The sequence below is a fragment of the Sus scrofa genome, chromosome 2 (genome assembly GCF_054392235.1).
Source record: "Sus scrofa isolate SSC_HxYL_T2T_F1_AM1 chromosome 2, Sscrofa_HxYL_maternal_Yorkshire_Landrace_v2.0, whole genome shotgun sequence".
Lineage (NCBI taxonomy): Eukaryota > Metazoa > Chordata > Mammalia > Artiodactyla > Suidae > Sus > Sus scrofa.
Window position 1 is genome coordinate 92141799 of NC_139384.1, and position 20114 is coordinate 92161912.

Below are 20114 nucleotides of genomic sequence, written 5' to 3' on the forward strand. Positions count from 1 at the left end.
AGAAGAGACAAGGTTTGTCTTGGTGACCTGAAGGGAAACAACACATGAAGGGCGAGAAGATTCATTCACTGAGTCACTCAACAGTCACCTGCTGCCAGGCCTGAGCTGGGTGCTGAGGGTACAGATGTGCAAATCGCCAGTCCCTGCCCTAGGAAGCTGCAGCCAGGTGGCGGTGACAATAGTATGAGTGGTTTCAGAGGAAGTCAGAGGTGTGTCTCTCTTGCTGGAAACACTGTGGTGGCTTCACATTGAACTCTCCCCAGATCTGATCTTCCGAGGCTGTGTCCTTGTCAGTGCTTCGGTCTTAACTGACCTCTTCCTCAACGTCACTTCCCTCTGCGTCATGGCTGGATCTCTTCTCGCTCGCTGTCACTTTGTTCAGAGTACCATCAGAAATTACTCATTTGTTTGCTTGTTTTGTGACCTATCACTTCAACTAAACATCCAGTGTTTTGGGACCTTTTCTGGCATGTTCGTTGCTTTGTCCCCAGTCTCCAGCACTATGCCTGGCATTACCAAGCAGCTGCTCAATAAATATTTATTTTAAAAAATGGGGAGTTCCCCTTGTGGCTCAGCACGTTATGAATCTGACTAGGATCCTTGAGGATGTGGGTTCAATCCCTAGCCCCCCTCAGTGGGTTAAGGATCCGGCATTGGCACAAGCTATGGCGTAGGTCACAGATGCAGCTTGGATCTGGGGTTAGTGTGGCTGCAGTGTAGGCTGGCAGCTGCAGCTCCGATTAGATCCCTAGCCTGGTAACTTCCATATGCTGCAGTGTGGCCTGAAAAGGACAAAAGACCAAAAAAAAGGATAGGAACGTAGTAACAGTTTGGGCAGAATGCCAACCAAAATATTAATCCTTGCTTTGGTGGGGGAAGGGGACTGTCAGGAATGTGGGGGAGGGAAAAAATTAGGGTGGTGTTGAGCTGGAAAAGGTGAAGCCCTCTTTTAACCCTCATAGTGACCGAGGACAGTGGGTGGTATCACTGCCAAGTTGCAGTTTATGAAACAGGCTTGGAGAGCTTAGTTTCTTTGCCCCAGTAGTCCAGACTGCAGATGGATGAGCAGGATTTGTGTGTGGCCCCAAATCCCAGAGCCTTGCTGGTCCTTCCTGTCCCTGGCTGTATGATAGAACCATATGATGTTCAGGCCTCACCCCAACCAGACTGCCCAGGGGGTTCTGCCTTATGCCCTGCTGTTCTCCAGTCTGCAGGAAGGTGGTAGAGTCACAAATGGCACAGGAGTGCCTGAAGTGTGGAGGAAGAAGGCTTTCTGGAGGCGGCATTTGTGTTGGTCCTAGAAGGATGGTGAGGAGTCTGCCGGGCAACCTCAGGAAGAGTAGAGGCGCCAGTCTGGGCATGGCATGGGTTCATGGACCGGCCTTGCCTGGCGTGGCTGATGGGGAGCAGGGGCGGTGAGCAGCAGGGGATGGGCTGTGCGTTAACAGTCCCTGCATCAAGGATTGTGTCCACCCAAGCTTTTGGAATCTTGTGCCTTGTCTGTCATGACCTGACCCATCTCTCCTCCGGGTGTGGTTACCAGAGAATCCTATCAGGGCTCTGGGCTCTCCAAGTTCCTGTCCACTATTATTAGGGTCACAGAAGAAAGTCAGGTTGCAGATATACCCATGAAGGCTATTTGGTGGAATCAGATGGACCGCAGCCTGGTGGCTCCACTAACTAAAGACCAGGGAGCCTTGCCTATTCAGACATCAGACCCCACAGGTGTGGGGCTCTGGCCCAGCTTCCTAACCTGTTTGGCCCCCTCTGGCTTGGAAGCCCCTGAGCTGTGGTGTCAGATAGTCCTGGGCTCTTGGCCTTGCCACATGCTGGCTGTGTGAACATAGGGACCTCTTGTTACCTCTCTTAGCTCCAGGTACCATTTCTGGAAGCTTGATTCTCCCACAGAGGAGAGTAAGTAAAATCCCAGGTGCTCACACCAGGGCAGAGCTCATGCCACACCGAGGGGGCTCCAGCAGTTAGGTTCTCTTTATAGCCTCCTCTGCTTCCCTGGATTGAAGGGACGAGTGACAGGTACGGGACTATAGAGGCACATTGGGGCCAGCTGTGAAGGGGCCTGACCACAGTGCTAAGGAAGGCGCCTGAGGCCTTGTAGTGGGATTAAGGGCTTCAGGCAGTTGAGGTTGTGTTTTGGGAAGACTGCCTGGGGCGGTGTGGCTATGCCAGTCTAGGGAGAGAATTCTTTGAAGTTGCATGGTTTAAGGCAGAGCTTCTCAGGGTAGCACGCCTCTGACTTTCCTGATAGGCCTGTTAAAAAGCACATTCTTAGCTCCCATCCCCAGAGTTTTAGTTTCCTACAAGGGGTCGGGGTTCTGAGAACTTGAGTTTCTAACAGGTTTCTAGAGGATGTTGCTGCTTATTAAGCCATTAGATAATATATAGGGCCCAGCTCTCAGGGGGCTACTGAGATTAAACTTTAGATCTTCCATAGCTGGCCATATGGCCTTGACCAAATTCTCTAACCCACGTGAGCCTCAGTCTCCTTATCTATAAATGGGGTACAAGCCAATTCCAAAGGTGGTTCTAAGAAATCAGTGAGACAGTGTGTGGAAACATAGTGCCTGAAATCAGCATTCAGTAGGTGGTTTTATTATTTTTATAATAATAGGAGGAGGCTGTTGCAGAAGCACAATGGAGAACTGAAGGAGGGGCTGGTCCAGACCAGGGGCTGAGGGGTGGCGATGGGGGAGCCTAGGTTCTTTCTGAGGCTCTAAGCCCTGTGATCCAGGATCGGCTCTAGTTAAAACCTGCCTGCTGGCCCCTGTCTGGCCACTAGAGGGCAGTGGAGCCAAGGCTGCACAAGGAAGGCTGCCTGCCAGTTGGTGCTGGGTCTGTGCATTCATCCTTTATTCTGGTTCTGAAGCCTAATTGTGTATTTGCTCTGCACTGTCTCCTCCCTCCTTGCTCTGTGTACTTGCTGACGTGTTTGGAAAACACTTCGCATCGCAGGGCACCTCTCAGTTCTTGCTCGTTTTGCGGTCTGGGATTAGACATGGCTGAAGCGCCCCACTTTCTAGCAGCTGTGTTTATTTCTCAAGGGCATAGGCAGAGCAGAACATCCTGGGCCCTGTAGCTCAGCAGAGCCTAGGATGAACCACAGTTGCTCTTCTGCCAGTTCAAAACTTGGGACCTCTTCCATCTCGCTTTCCTCCCCCGCTTTCCAGTCCTTGCCTGCACCCTTTGATCCTGTGGGTGGAGAAATAAAGGGAATTTGAAATCTTTAATCCATTTTGAAGGCTGGCTGGAAGCAGGGATTTCTTGGGGCCTGGTAAACAGCACTGGTTGAATAATTTCAGAGAAATGTGGGTGCTCTTTCAAGGTCATAGAATTGGTGAGGGAAGGAAAAAAACACAAAGCATATTTATAATATTTGATAATGTGCTTTGTGCCAAGCCCTGTCCATTGATGAGGTGCTTTATTCCAGGAGGAGAACAAAAGGTACCAGGGACAGCAGCCTGCACTTCCTGATTGTGAGCCAGGCCCTATGCTGATTTTCACGTATTCGCTCTTTCAACCTTAATAACTGCCTGTGAAGTATTGTTCATTCTGAAGAAACAGAGACTTAGGGAGGTTACAGTAGGATACATAGGGCCAATGATTGGTGCTGGTAGAAATTCAAACCACTGTATCTCACTCCAAAATCTAGGCTCTCCTGTCAGCAATATTGGACATGGTCAATTTTTTTTTTTTTTTTTTTTTTTTGTCTTTTTGGGGCCGCACTCGCGGCATATGGAGGTTCCCTGGCCAGAGGTCGAGTTGGAGCTGTAGCCGCAGATCCGAGCCGCATCTGCAACCTACACCACATCTCACGGCAACTCCAGACTCTTAACCCACTGAGGGAGGCCAGGGATTGAACTTGCATCCTCAGGGATGCTAGTCAGGTTCATTTCCGCTGAGCCACGGCCAGAATTCCAGGCATGGTGAATTCTACTTTTACCCCAGTCCTTCCCAGAAGTGGGGTGTATAGACCTCAGAAAGGAGAAGGCGAGGCTTATGACAAAACAGCCTATTATGTACTCATGACCCCACAGCATAGCTGGCCAGTTAAGAGCATGGAGTCGGAACCAGGTTGCCCGAGTTCAAATCCTGGCTCTGCCACCTACCATCTCTGTGTCCTTCGTTGGGCAAATTCCATGACATCTGAGTCTTAGTTTCCTCATTTGTAAAATGGGGATAATAATAATAGCCACCTCACCAGTTTGCAGTTAAATGAGTTAACACATGTAAAGTGCTTACCTTGTTGCTAAGCATGTAAAGTAATAGCTCAGTAAACGTTAGCTCTCATTATCATCATATTTTTAAGCATCAAGCTGGAGTCACTTCTGTATTCTCAGTACCTGGCATATATGAGGGGCTGGTAAATGTTTATTGAATGAAATGAGGCCTTGAATTGAGGAAAATATTTTCTGAGCTCTGGAGGGTGCCAGGTGCTGGCTTGATACATACTCCATTTTGGACCCTGTTCTCAGGACTTCTCAGTGGACTAGGAGAGGTCAGAGATTAATTACCATACAAAGCAGGGCCATTCCACGGAGGTCCTTTTATTTTTATTGGTTTATTTATTTTTGGCCACGCCTGAGGCATGAGGGAGTTTCAGGGCCAGGGATTGAACCCAGAACCACAGAGGTCCTGGTGTGGCTGAGAGTACTTTTTGGAGTGAGGAAGGGGCTGAGGGCCGATTTCATAGGAGACAGCCTTTGAATTAGGCCTTGAAAGATGGTGGAGGAGAAGGAGGGGTTGGACCAGAGAATTCAGGCTTCTTGAGCCCAGTGTGCCTCCATCTTCAACAAAGGACCATTGAGTGGAGTTGGATTTTTCTTCCTCCAACAGATGTTCATCAGTCGCGGTTGGACTCTGGCACTGAGACACAGTGATGACTTTGAGCCAGTCTCTGCCCTCAGATGCCCTCTGAGTCCAGTGGATGAACAGCCAAGGAAACACATGATGACAGTTCAGTCTGATGAGAGGCCAGTGTTGACTTGGAGCCTCTTAGGTGCAGGTGAGAGACACTCAGCTCTGACTGGTCTAAATAGAAGGAAACTCTCATTGGCCATTGTTGGTCATGTATAGTCACTGTGGCGGGAGGGATCACATGTCCACTCTCCCAGGAAGGGGAGATAACAGGGCCTATCAGTGCTGCCCGAATAGCATGGTCTGAGGTGGTGAAGGTGGACTGTGGTGGGTGTGATTCCCCAGAGAAAATTCATGTGAGGTCACCAGAGAAAGGAGGGAAGAATGGATGTTTAGGTAAAATGCGCAGAGGTCCACTACTGTTACCACATGGGAACAGAATAATCCACTGGTTAAGTGCTTGGATCTCCCAGGGTCAGAGGATGGAATCCCAGTTCCATTTACAAGTTGTGTGACTGTGGCTGGGTCATGTCACCAGTGAGTCTGGGTCTCGGTGTCCCCATCTACAAAGTGGGAATGATGGTCCAGCATTGTGGACTTGAATCAGTGTGACAGCACATCACAAAGGCACCAGACAAGCTCCAGCAAGTGTGTCACTGCAACTTGGGGTGGCATGAAGTCTGAAGTCTCTGGATTGTTACCCGCCCAGTTCCAGGAGAGCTGTCCACAGACAGGCAGCCAAGCTTCCCTAGGTTCAGATTTTCAATCTGCTACTTAGTAGCTTTGTTTTTCTCCTCCTTGGGGAGAAGACCATCGTTTCTGCCTCCCAGGATTATTGGGAGAAGTGATGAGGTGATGTATGGACAGTGCCTGGCACACAGTGGGCTGGCACTGGTGACAGAAGTGTTCTCAGTTCAGTGGTTACTCCAGAGCACTCCAGGAGTCCAGGTGTGACCCTGGCAGGACAGACCACGTGCTCTGAGAAGAAACAACCGTCGTTCTGGGTAAAGGGTGCATTTGGCCAGCGCCAAGGGCCCTGGAGGCTTTGTGGAGCTGGGCCCTTCCACCTTCCTTTCAACTTGAGCTGGGTCCAACCTCCCAAAGGTTCATGTTTCACTCTTAATTACCCCTCAGGCTCTTCTCTCAGCCTGTCTTTCATTTCCACCACAGGCTGGGAGCCAGACAGTTTGAACAGAACCTCATCTGGAGTGTGTTAACTCTTCTCCCCCGGCGCTGGCAGAGATCTGGGATCAGCTCTGCATTAGGACAAGTTGTAAGTAAACACGCATTTGTGCTAATGTGGCTCCTCCTCCCATCCCATAGCCTTATCTTAGATTTGTGCAGCTTCAAATCAGGGAACAGGAGTGTGTTTGGAAAAAACCTTAGATCTCATTTAAGCCAGCCCACCCATTTTACGGAAGAGCCAATTGAAGATGTTAAGTTGTTCATGTTCACGGAGATAACTTGGGGATGTGAACAGAGCTGGAAAGTAGGTCTTCTGACTCTTCATTCAAAACTTTTACCAGAATAACTTGATCCTTCAATCACTCATTCACTCCCTCAGTAATGTATATTGAATATCTATTATTGTATTCCAGACCCTATTCGGTGCTCTGTGAAAAAGAGCTGTACTAAGACTTAATCTCAGAATTCTAGTTGTGGCTCAGTGGGTTAAGGACCCCACATTGTTGCAAACTGTGGCATAGCTTGCAAATACATCTTGGATCTGGTGTTGCTATGGCTGTGGCATAGGCCAGCAACTGCATCTCTGATTTGATTCCTAGCCCAGGAAATTCCATATGCTGTAGGTGTAGCCATAAAATGAAAAAGGAGAAAGAAAAAAAAAAATCTTTGTCTTTCAACTGCCTTACAATTGCTTCATCCATTCATCCATCCATCCATCATCTGTTCATCTTGCCGTCAGTGTACTTCTCACTCTGCCCATCCATGAATACATCTGCTTATTTTTTATCCATTCACCTAGCCGTCAGTGCCTCTATAAAGCCCTAAGTCCTGGGCTGGTGCTAGGGATCAAAATAAGTCAAAAACGATTTTGCTCTTTAGGCTTTCACATACTCTGGAGGGAGACACATGGAAGGCTGCCTTTAGGTATATAGAGAGGACTGTTTGTACACAAAAGGAGACTTGCAGTTCTGCCTCTTATTGTTGAGAAGGCTTCATCGTGGCAGTGAGAACAGAGCCACACCTTGGATAGGAGTCTCCAGTGGGGAAATGGGAAGAACCTTCCAGGCCGAGGGGACAGCATGAGGATGCCTGGTGGGTTTGCAAAGGAGAGGAATTCCCTTTCATGTGATGACTCCTTCTTGGAGGGAACTGGCTGGCTAATACTCAAGAGAGGATGTCAAAAGTTCTTATTTACCTACAGCCAGAATGTCACCCTTTGGGCGTTTGCAAACCACTAGAAGTTTTTCTTTTTTTTTTTTTTTCTTTTTTTTTAGTAGGAAATGACTTAGGTTAGTGGGCATTTTGGAAAGATCACCCAGGATAGTTGGGTCAGGGGTGGGAGAAGGGAAGTGCAGGAGTGTTTAAAACTTGTTCTGGAGTTCCCGTCATGGCTCAGTGGTTAACGAATCCGACTAGGAACCATGAGGTTGCGGGTTTGGTCCCTGCCCTTGCTCAGTGGGTTAACGATCCGGCGTTGCCGTGAGCTGTGGTGTAGGTTGCAGACGCAGCTCGGATCCCGCGTTGCTGTGGCTCTGGTGTAGGCCGGTGGCTGCAGCTCCGATTCGACCCCTAGCCTGGGAACCTCCATACGCCACAGAAGCGGCCCAAGAAATAGCAAAAAAGACAAAACAAAAACAAAAACAAAAACTTGTTCTAAGAGCTGTAGTGAAGTTGACATCATGGCCTGAGTCAAGGTGCTGACTGTCCAGATGGGACCTATGCAGTGTATCCGAGTGGCACATGGAGGAAGAATTAATGGAACTTGAATGGAGACTAAACACATGTGGGACTTCAGGGAGAATGAAGAGTCAGAGAAGATTTTGAGCTGTCTGGGTGGCAGGGGACAGTGCCATTTGCTGAGTTCAAGTCACAGGAGGAGGAGGAGGATTTGGAGGGGGCAGGACAATGCATTTGATTTTAGACATGCTGCTTTTGAGTCATCTGTGAAGTTGCTGGGGAGACTAGGATGCAGTTGGTTGTAGGATCTGGAGCTTACGAGAGACAGGGCTGGAGGTGGACAGTCCTGAGTGTGGAGTCTCAGCTGCACACAGAGTGGCAGACTTAAAGCTGGAATGGAGGCTAGGGCTTAGAGCTGCTTACGGGAGAGGTTGAGCCTGCTGGACTGCATCAGGCTGTCCCAGAGAGGGAGAGGATGGGAGAGTGAAATGATGGATTTTGGTCATTGTACCATGGTTACTCAAGTTCTTAACACTATGGGCAGTTGGGTGAAGTGAGGGTATTTGGAAACTATCTGTGCTTCTGTCTTCACCATTCTTCCAAAGTGTAAAATTATTTCAGAATGAAAGTTAAAATAAAAAGACTGAAAGTGGAGGTTCCCCCCCTAGTGGCCTAGAGGTTGGCATTGTCACTGCTGTGGCTCAGGTTTGATCCCTGGCCTGGGAATCCCTTCTGTGTGCTCTGGGTATGGCCCAAAACAAAAAACAAAACAAAACAAAAAATCCCAAAAACCAAAACCTGAAGTGGGTTGTACAGTTATTAGTATGAAGAAATGCAATTGATGTCTGTATTAATTTTGTAGTCTGCAGCTTTTCCAAATTTATTGATGAGTTCTAACAGTTTTCTGGTGCTGTCTTTAGGGTTTTCTAAGTATAGTATCATGTCCTCTGCAAACAGTGATAGTTTTACTTCTTCTTTTCCAATTTGGATTCCTTTTATTTTTATTTTTTTTCTTCTCTGATTGCTGTGGCTAGAACTTCCAAAACTATGTTGAATAACAGTGGTAGAAATGGACATCCTTGTCTTGTTCCTGATCTTGGTGGGAATGTTTTCAGTTTTTCACCATTGAGAATGATGTTAGCTGTGGGCTTTTCATATATGATTTTTATTATGTTGAGGTTGGTTCCCTCTATCCCCACTCTCTGGAGAGTTTTTTTTTTTTTTTTTTAAATCAGAAATAGGTGTTGAATTTTGTCAGAAGCCTTTTCTGCATCTATTGAGATGATCATATGGTTTTTATTCTTCAGTTTGTTGATGTAGTGTATCACATTGATAGATTTGTGGATATTGAAGAATCCTTGCATCCCTGGGATAAATCCTAGTTGATCATAGTGTATGATCCTTTTAATATATACTTGGATTTGGTTTGCTAGTATTTGGTTGAAGATTTCTGCATCTATGTTCATCAGTGATACTGGTCTGTAATTTTCTTTTTTTTGTGGTATCTTTGTCTGGTTTTGGTATCTATGATGATGGCCTCATAGAATGAGTTTGGGAGTGTTCCTTCCTCCACTATTTTTTTGAAAGAGTTTCAGAAGAACAGGTGTTAACTCTTCTCTTAATGTTTGATAGAATTCACCTGGGTAGCCATCTGGTCCTGGACTTTTGTTTTTTGGAAGGTTTTTAATCACATATTTGATTTCAGTACTTGTGATTGGTCTGTTCATATTTTCACTTTCTTCCTTGTTCAGTCTTGGTAGGTTGTACCTTTGTAAGAACCTGTCCATTTCTTCTTTTTATTGGCATATAGTTGCTTACAGTAGTCACTTCTGATCCTTTGTATTTCTGTGGAGTCATTATAATTTCTGCTCTTTCATTTCTAATTTTATTTATTTGAACCCTTTCCCTCTTTTTCTTGATGAATCCAGGTATAGGTTTATCAATTTTGTTGATTTTTTCAAAGAACCAACTTTCGGTTTCATTGATCTTCAGTATTGTTTTCTTTGTCTCTATTTCATTTATTTCTTCTCTGATCTTTATTCCTTCTGCTACTTTTGGGCTTTGTCTTTTATTCCTTCTCTAATTGTGTTATGTGCAAGTTTAGGTAGTTTATTTGAGCTTCTTCTTCTTTCTTGAGGTAAGATTGTATTGCTATAAACTTTCCTCTCAGAACTGCTTTTGTTGTGTCCCATAGGTTTAGGGTAGTTGTATCTTCATTGTCATTTGTCTCTAGGTACATTTTGATTTCCTTTTTGATTTCTTCAATGATCCATTGGTTTTTCAATAGCATATTGTTTAGCTTCCAGGAGTTTGTGTTTTTTGCTTTTTTTTTTTTTTTTTTTTTTGTAGTTGATTTCTATTTATCGTCTCATAGCATTGTGGTCGAAGAAAATGCATGGGATGATGTCACCTTTTAAAAATTTACCAAGGCTTGATCTGTGGCCCAAAATGTGATCTATCCTGGAGAATGTTCCATGTGCACTTGAGAAGAATGTATATTCTGTTGCTTTGAGACAGAATGTTCTATAAATATCAGTTAAATCATCTAGTCTAGAGTATTGTTTAAGGCCTGTGTTTCCTTGTTGATTCTTGGTCTCTTGACATAAGTGGGGTATTAAAGTTCCCAGCTGTTAATGTGTTGCTGTCAATTTCTCCTTTTATGGCTGTCAGCAGTTGCCTTATATATTGAGGTGCTCCTATGTTAGGTGCATATGTATTTACAATTGTTATTTCTTCTTCTTGGATTGATCCTTTAATTATTAGGTAGTGTCTTTTGTCTCTTGTGATTCTTTATTTTAAAGTCTATTTTGTCTGATATGAGTATCGCTACTCCTGCTTTCCTTTGATTTCCATTTGCGTGTAATATCTTCTTCTATCTTCTCACCTTCAGTCTGTATGTGCCCTTGAGTCTGAAGTGGGTCTCTTGTAAACAGCATGTATATGGGTCTTGTTTTTGTATCCATTCAGCCAGTCTCTGTCTTTTGTTTGGAGCATTTAATCCATTTACATTCAGTGTAATTATGGATAAGTATGTATTTATTGCCATTTTGTTAATTGCTTTGAATTGTTACTTTGCGTCTTTTTTTTAATCTTTCTTTCGTTGTCTTCTCTTGTGATTTGCTGACTATCTTTAGTGTTGTGTTTGGATTGCTTTTCTTTTTTATTTGTTGTACTTATTATTTTGGTTCACAATTCTCTTATTTTCGAATGCATTTTCAATAATCTGCATTTGTCATCTCCTTTTCTCATGTCTGCTAGTTTTGATATCATTTTTGCCAAATGGGTGATTTTCTACCCTTGTATTATCTTTGTCTTTACTACTGATTTTTCTCTTTTAAAATTTTCTTGCTTCTCGTTGTGGCTTTTTCCTTTCTGCTTAGAGAGGTTCCTTTAGTAGTTGCTGTAGAGCTGGTTTTGAATTGCTAAATTCTTTTAGCTTTTGTTTGTCTGAAAAGCTTTTGATCTCTCCTTCAAATCTGAGAGCCTCGCTGGATATAGTACTCTTGGTTCTAGGCTCCTCCCCTTCATCACCTTAAATATATCTTGCTACTCCCTTCAAGCTTGCAGAGTCTCTGCTGAAAGATCAGCTGCTATCCTTATGGGGGTTCCTTTGTATGTTACTTGTTACTTTTCCATTGTTGCTCTTAATATTTTTTCTTTGTATTTAATTTTTGTCAGTTTAATAGTATGTGTCTCACTGTATTTCTCTTTGGGTTCATCCTGTGTGGGATCCTCTGTGCTTCCTCAGCTTGAGTGTCTTCTTTCCCTCATTAGGGACATTTTCCGCTATAATCTCTTCAAATATTTTCTCTGGTCCCTTTTCTCTCTCTTCTCCTTATGGAACCTGGGAGAGAATGTTGGTACATTTAATGTTGTCCCGAGAGCTCTTAGGCTCTCCTCAGTTCTTTTAATCATTTTCTCTTTATTTTTTTCTGTGGCAGTGATCTTCACCACTCTGTCTTCTATGTCACTTATTCATTCTTCTGCCACCATTATCCTTCTGTTAATTCCATCTACTGTATTATTCATTTCAGATATTGTGCTATCCATCTTAGTTTGCTTGTTCTTTAGGTCCTATAGCTCTTCGTTAAACATTTCTCATAACTTCTCTGTGTCTCCACCTTTTTTCCAAGGTCTTGGATCGTCTTTACTATCATCACTTTGAATTCTTTTTCAGGTAGATTATCTATCTCCTCAATAGATAAGGGCTGCACCCATCGCATGTGGAAGTTCCCAGGCTAGGGGTCCAGTCAGAGCTGTAGCTGCTGGCCTATGCCACAGCCACAGCAATGCCAGATCTGAGCCACATTTGCAACCTATGTCACAGCTCCTGGGCAATGGCAAATCCTTAACCCACTGGGTGGGGCCAGAGGTCAAACCTGCATCCTCATGGATGCTTGTCGGATTCTTAACCCATTGAATCACAATGGGAACTCCCTACACTTTTATTTTTGATCCGTTTTTGAGATTATAGATGTGACAGGTATAGATCCAAGTTTGTTTCTTTGTTTCTGCATGCAGATATCCCATTGTTCCAGTACCACTTGTTGAGAAGGCTGTGTTTTCTCCACTGCATTTCCTCTGCACACAAAAGCCCATATATGTGTAGGCCAGTTTATCAGCTCTCTCTTCTGTTCCTCTGAGCTTTGATGCTGATACTGTACTGCCTTCATTAATATAATTTTATAGTCATTCTTGAAATCGGGTGGCCTTAGCCCTCTAACTTTGTTCTTCTTTTTCAGAGTCGTGTATGAATTCTAGCTCCTTTGAATTTCCATATGAATTTTAGAATCAGCTAGCCAGTTTTTTCAAAAAGATTTTTGATAATTTGATTTGGATTGTGTTGGATACATGGATGATTTTGGACATGTTAATAATATTGAGTATTGTGACCCAATAGCAAGGTATACCTCTAGATTTACTGTCTTTCTCTTTAGTACTTTGAATATGTTGCTCCACTGTCTGTATTCTTGCCTGCATTGTTTGAGATGAGAAGTCTGTGTTATCCTTATCTTTGTTTTTTCTGTATGCAACATGCTCCTCCCTGCCCCCTGCCATTTTCAGATTTTCTTTTTGTTTAATGGCTTTGAGCAATTTTAATATGATGTGTCTTGGTGTAGTTTTCTTGCTATTTTTTGTTCTTGGAGTTTGTTGAGTTTCATGGATCTGTAGGCTTATAGTTCTCATCAAATTTAGAACATTTTGGATGTCATTTCTTTAAATATTTTTCTGTCCACCCCCCCTCTTCTTCAGGAACTCCATCCGCATACATATTAAGGCCCTTTCAGTTGTTCCATAGTTTTGTTTGCTGTTTTTTTGTTTTTTAGGGCCACACCCATAGCATATGGAGGTTCCAAGGCTAGGGATCCAATTGGAGCTGTATCCACTGGCCTATGCCACAGCCACAGCAATACCAGATCCGAGCTGTCTGCAACCTACACCACAGCTCATGGCAATGCCATATCCTTAACCCACTGAGTGAGGCCAGGGATCGAACCTGTGTCCTCATGGATACTAGTCAGATTCATTTCTGTTGAGCCATGACGGGAACTCCAGTTGTTCCATAGTTTATTGATACTCTTTTAATTATTGAAATTTATTTTTTCTCTACTTGTTTCATTTCAGGCAGTTGCTATTGCTGTCTTTAAGTTCACTAATATTTGCTTATGCAGTGACTAATTTGTTATTAATCCCACCCAGTATGTTTTTCATCTCAGACATTGTAGTTTTTATTTTTAAAAATTCCCTAAAAATTAGAGTCTTTTAAAAAATATATCTTCCATGGCTTCAGTTAACTTTTTGAAATATGGAATGTTTTAAATAGATAATATATTATAATATAATGTATTAAAATATAATCCATTATAATGCAATATATAATTATTTTAATGTCCATCTTTGCCAATTCTAACAGCTGTGTCAATTCTAGGTTTGTTTTAATTGATTTTTTTTCCTTATTATGAGTCATATTTCCTGCCTCTTTTCATGCCAGTTAACCTCTTGTTGAATGCCAAGCACTGTGAATTTTATCTTGTTGGTTGCTGGCTATTTTAATATTTCTAAAAACTGTTTTGGAGCTTTACTTTGGAAAGCAGCTAAATTGCTAGTTTATTTTGGAGGGTCTTGCTTTTAAGATTTGCTCCATGGGACCAGAGTGTATAGAGGGAAGAGTTCATAATTCTTTGTTATGAAGGCAAAACAGTGAGTGTTCTGCCCAAGTTCTACAGCCGGGTTGGTAGGAACAGGTGCTATTCCCAGCCCCATGTGAGGATGGGGAGCTGTCCCTCTAATCCTCTGGACGTTCTTTCCCCAGCCTCAGGTAGCTTCCTTATGCACTTGCACTCATGGCTCTGTGTTTTGCTAAATGCTCCAGAGACCTCCAGAGTTCTCTTTCTGGGTGTTTTCCCCCCTCTGGTGTTCTGTGCTTCATACTGAAGATACCCCAGTCTTTCCCAACACCCAGCTTTTTCTCCTCAACTCAAGTTGTTTACCAAGTTCTGCCTTCCTTCCCATTTCCTGCACCGCAGCCTGGATTCTCACTTCAGGCAATGAGGTAGGACAATTGCAGGGCTCACTTCATTTATTTTCTGTCTCTCACAGGGATCATTATCCTTTGCTGCCTTACGCCCACTGTCTTGAAAACTATTGTTCCATGTTTTTTGTTTTGGGTTTTTTTTTTTTTTTTGGTTGTGTCAAATGAGAGTAAATCTGTTCCATTTCTCCATCTTGCTAGAAGCAGAAGTGTCCATTACCTTTTTATTTCATTATTTTTCTTTTAAAACCCTCCTTAGAAGCAACCTTCCTTTATAACAACCAACAGCCCAGAGTGTGTTCCCATCGTCTTATGATCACTCTGCTCGTCAAAGCAAGCCTGTGAGGTGGGTGTCAGATCATCCTCATTTTACAGATACGGGAACCGAGCCTCAGAGAAGTAAAGAGGTTTGTCCAAAGTCCCATGGTCTGTAAAGGATTAAGCCATGTCCCCACCACCATGTGCTGCCTTTGTAGTTCCCAAGAGGTGAAACAGAGCTATGTGAAGTTAAGAGTTGTTATTGATGCATTTTAAAAAAGTATTTTGGGAGGAAGGGGAGTAAATAGGTGGGCTCAAGGTCACAGGGTTAATGAGCCTGGAGCAAGAGATGGTCAGGGGTTTCAGCGATTGGTTTTCCCCTTGCCTCTCCCCCGACCCACTCCAGAGAGGGGAGCATGCTAATGCATCCTGCCAGACAGGAGAAACTGGGATTTTTGCTGGAACTGGGGGTCTGGAATTGGGCCTGGCTTTATGGGCAACCTTGGGAAGAAGGGAAGGGGTAGGAGAAAGAGGTGGGACTGGAGAGTACTTGTTACTTGGTGTGAGGGTGATGGGGAGAGGGATGAGGAGCAAGAGGGGGGCATTGGAAGGCCAGAGGATGGGCTTCTGGGAGCTGTGGGTAGAGGGTGTGGCACCAGGGGGCTAGAGCTTAGTTCTAGTCAGTTCCCAGTGTCTCTTGCCTTTTGTGATTATCCCTGATCCCACTTTCCTCTGAGTGAAAAACAAAGGTGAAGAAATAAAATAATGAAACCGTGAGTAGGTGAGGTGTTAGGGAGACAGCTTGCCAGGGTGGGCAGCACAGATGACTGGAGGGTGGAGGGAGGTGGTGGGAGGCGAATGCACAGATCTGAGCTCTGAGAAACTGGGTAGAGGGGGCTCAGTATGGGTGTCAAGAGTTGCGGGTGGGGACAGTGGAGTGTGACACCCCAGGGACGGGTGCTTCCTGGAAAAAAGGTGATAGGGTCTTTTCCTGGCCAAGGGGGAGGCTTTGGAATGTTCTTGCACGGTTTATTTTTAGTGAGATTCCTTCTAACTTTTTTTTTTTTAAAGGTATGGGTTGGGACATAATAGTTACCACTTATTAAGTGCCTATTGTCTGCTGAGAAGTTGTTTCACTTGCATCAACCCAGTTCATAGCATACACAATTACTTTTTGAGGTAGGGACTATTACTAACTCCATCTGATAGATAAGGAATCTGAGTCTCAGGCTTATCTGAATACCTTCTGCTTTGATTTATTTATTTATTTATTTATTTATTTATTTATTTTTTTTTTGTCTTTTGTCTTTTTGTTGTTGTTGTTGTTGCTATTTCTTGGGCCGCTCCCGCGGCATATGGAGGTTCCCAGGCTAGGGGTTGAATCGGAGCTGTAGCCACCGGCCTACGCCAGAGCCACAGCAACGCGGGATCTGAGCCGCGTCTGCAACCTACACCACAGCTCACGGCAATGCCGGATCGTTAACCCACTGAGCAAGGGCAGGGACCGAACCCGCAACCTCATGGTTCCTAGTTGGATTCGTTAACCACTGCGCCACGACGGGAACTCCTGATTTATTTATTTTAAATGAGAGCTGTGTATGAGAAGCCAGAACCTACTTAGACAGAACTCACCCAAGGGTTTTTGTTTTATTTTTTCCAGGACCTGCTCTTTAGTTTGGCAGATATGGGGCAGAGTAGGGGTTGTGGGTTGAGAAAGAAATAAGATATTTGAAAACACACAGGAGGCCAAAGAGAAAGAGAAATTTCATGTACAACAACCCTGCCTTGTAAATATCATTGAGACTCTATTATTATTTTGTCTACCCAAGCAGGCACTGCAAATCCAGCACCCTCCCTGGCTGGGGTAGGGGTGGTGTGGGTGTTTAGCCCTGGCTCTGCCAGGCATGTATCCCATCTCCCTGGCCACAGTGATTGTACCAGGCATGAGCATGTGACCCAGTCCAGGGCAATCACATCCTTTCTTGGGATTAAAAAAAAAAAAAAAAAAAAAAAAAGGAGCCGACAACCCTGTTTATCCCCTTAGCATAGCATAACTGAAAGGCACATCCTTCATCCTGAGACACTGCAAGAATTAAACAGACATGCAAAAGAAAATAGGAAGTTCTAATGACATTTCTCCCCTTTTACTTCCTAAAGCCCTGATTTTTGTTTACAGAGCTATGTGGCTCTGACAACATTGACTCCCCCTAGCCCCCTGACTCCAGAGGGGACCACTTAGCTAGGGCTAGGCTATTCAGCACATTCCATCCCCTCACTAGAGAAACCGTCAGAGATGGGCAGTACCAAGTCTGGTCCAGTCACAATGAATTAAGGACTTTAAACACAGGGGCACAGTTTCTCTTGCCTGTCAGATAAGAACTAGGAAGCCTGTCACCACCTAGTGAGTATCCATCCTAGGCTCAGTAAGTAAGCCAGTCTTGGAATGAGGTCAACAATTATGGAGATATGAGTAAAGACTCTGTGTCTAGTTCATGGATCAGTTCCTCCCTGAAGCCAAATAACCCTTCCTATGGATCCTACCTCAGGAAACTGTAAATCTCCTCAGTGATTTAAAGTTGTCGCCACCAGCTTCTCAAGTGACAGGTTATTCTTGGTGCTCTTTGAGTCCTGGTTCTAGTCAGCTCAGAAAGGGTTCCATGTTCTCTTCCTTGGCCACTATATTTATACGAACTATTATATTTCTAATACTTCCTATTTTGCTTCTTTCTTAAAAAATAATTTTTTCTTTTTTTTTTTTTTTTTTTTTTTTGCTTTTTAGGGCCATACCCATGGCTTCTGGAAGTTCCCAGGCTAGGGGTCAAATTGAGAGCTGCAGCTGCAGGCCCATACCACAGCCACAGCAACACGGGGGCTGAGCCTCATCTGCAACCTACACCACAGCTCACAGCAGCACCAGATCCCTGACGCACTGAGTGAGGCCAGGGATTTAACCTGCATCCTCATGGATACTAGTCAGATTCATTTCTGCTGTGCCACAATGGGTACTCCTCCAAAATTAAATTATTTGAAAACATCTTAATAGAAACTTAAAAACATACAAAAGTAGATAGAATAGTATAATGGATACATCCTCCAACCAGGTTGGAAAGGGGGTCAAAAGGTGCAAAAATTGGTTCTTAGGGGAAGGGGGAGTGAATAAATCCTAACTATTACAATTTGTGGTCCTGCAAATGGCTATGTACATAAACAGATAAACTGTATGTCCTTGGTACTGAAATTTTAGAGGTGGAGGAGTGATTAGGAAATAATGTCTAAAAAAGCTTTTAGGGGGATCATAATGAAAAATAAGTTGAGAAACACAGGTATAATAAACCTCACACAACTATTATTCAGTTTCGACAACAGATAACTTGTCAATTATTCCCCTCCTGGAGTTCCCGTCGTGGCGCAGTGGTTAACGAATCCGACTAGGAACCGTGAGGTTGCGGGTTCGGTCCCTGCCCTTGCTCAGTGGGTTAACGATCCGGCATAGCCGTGAGCTGTGGTGTAGGTCGCAGACGTGACTCGGATCCCGCGTTGCTGTGGCTCTGGCGTAGGCCGGTGGCTACAGCTCCGATTCAACCCCTAGCCTGGGAACCTCAATATGCCGCGGGAACAGCCCAAGAAATGGCAAAAAGCCAAAAAAAAAAAAATTATTCCCCTCCTATACTATTTTGAAGCAAATCTCAGACATGGTATAATTTTATCCATAAATATTTCAGTATGAATCTCTAAGAGACCCTAAAATATGTAATCATGTTATTATTATACTTAAAAATTAAAAATGTTTTCTTAATATCATGAAATATCCAGTCAATGCTCAGATTTCTAGTTAGATGTCTGCATCAGATCAAAATCAGGATTATTGTAATTAATTGATAGATCTCTTTGGTCTATTTAACATAAGGTTCACTGTGGTTCTCTTTCTTTTTTCTTATGATTTATTGAAGAGAAAATGGGTAACTTACCTATACTTTTTCATAGTCTGGATTTTGTAGATTACATTCTTCTGGTGTCATTTAACATGTTTCATTGTGATTTAATTTGTTAATGAGTTTGAGGTACGTTTCATAAACAGTAAACTGCACAATTTAATGTATGTAATTTTGTAAGCTTTGACGTATGTATATACCCACGACACTATTACCACAATCAAGATAAAAGTATTCTATTCTTTTTTATGCTGTTGTACATGGAATTGTTTTTTAAATTTCTTTTTTAGAATGTTTATTATTTGTTTATAGAAACAACACTTTTGTGTGTGTTGATTTAGTATCTTACAACTTTGTTGTATTCATTTATTGGTTCTAATAGTTTTCTTATGGAATCTTTAGGCTTTTCTATATATAGGATCATGTTGTCTGTGAACAGATGGTTTTACTTTGCCCCTTCCGTTTGGATGCCTTTTGTTTCTTTTTCTTGCCTAATTGCTCTGGCTAGGATTTTTAGTACTGTGTTACAGTGATGAAAGTGGACGTGCTTGTCTTGTTCCTGATCTTAAAGGAAAATATTTCATATACTTTTGATGTTTTTTGTGTTGTTTTGTTGAGAGGACAAACTGGGATCCTATTACTCCTTTGCCAGAAGCAGGAACTCTTTAAGTTTTTATTGTGTGAAATGTTAAAAGATATAGAAGAGTCGAAAGAAGAATAGAGTGATTTTACTTATATACCTGCTGTCTAGATTCAATAACGGTTAGTATTTTTGTTATGTGTGTATATGTGTGTGTGTATATGCCATGTATGTATGTATATTTACAAATCATAAAGACATCATGGCATATCACCCCTAAGTTCATTAGGATACAAATCCTAAAAATGAAGAGATCCCCCTACATAATCACAATGCCACTGTCACACCTACGAATATTATAATTTTCTGTTATCATCTTTATTAGTTATGTACTGCTGTATACTCCAAACACAGCTGCTTAAAACAACAAAGGTTTAGCTCACAGTTACTGAGTATTAGGAATTTGAGAGCAGTGCAGCTGGGTGGTTTTGGTTCAGGGTCTCTCATGAGATTGTAGTAAGTCTTTTGGTTGAAGCTGCAGTCATTTCAGGACCTCAGTAATACTGAAGCATCCACTTTCAAGCTCTTTCCATGGCTGGTGGCACTATAATAGGATTTGGTATAATGGGATTTGACCCGCATTATCCTTGAACTCCTTAGGCCTGGCTCTGCAGAATGCTCTTTGTAGCCTAAATTGAAACAGTAAAGCAATTTGTGACACTCAGAGGGGATGTCTTGGGAAGCGTTTCTAGGGCTTTAGTGTTTCCTGAGGGCTTTCACTGTCTCATTTGATCCATTCTGTTAAATGAGCAATAATCCCACTTTCCTGGTGGAGCGACTAAGGGTTATAGGAAGGAAGGGTCTGAGAGTCACATGAATGGACCTGGGACCCAGGCCACACAGTGGCTTAGGTAGTGAAAGGGAAATGGGAACTAAGGAGATTTTGAACAGGGGGTGCTTATACTGAGCTGTTTGGATCTTCCTTCAACCCTGTGGGATCAGCTTCATTATCCCCACTTTATTTTATTTTTTCTCTTATGGTTACACCCATGGCATAATGGAAGTTCCCAGGCTAGGG

General features: G+C 43.3%; 1 protein-coding gene across 24 annotated transcripts in view; it reads left to right on the forward strand.

Moving 5' to 3' along the window:
• Positions 1-20114, forward strand: part of THOC3 (THO complex subunit 3) — a 291571-nt gene that overhangs the window by 17437 nt on the left and 254020 nt on the right. For 17 of the 24 annotated variants that reach the window (XR_014838023.1, XR_014838027.1, XR_014838028.1 and 14 more), the window contains 2 exons: positions 4852-5020; positions 6043-6145. The gene's annotated coding sequence lies outside the window, so the exon portion shown is untranslated. Of the gene's footprint in view, positions 1-4851; positions 5021-6042; positions 8533-12255; positions 12997-14525; positions 16540-17303; positions 19044-20114 lie in introns of those variants that run through there. The other 7 variants (XR_014838026.1, XR_014838040.1, XR_014838021.1 and 4 more) reach the window with 4 other exon arrangements.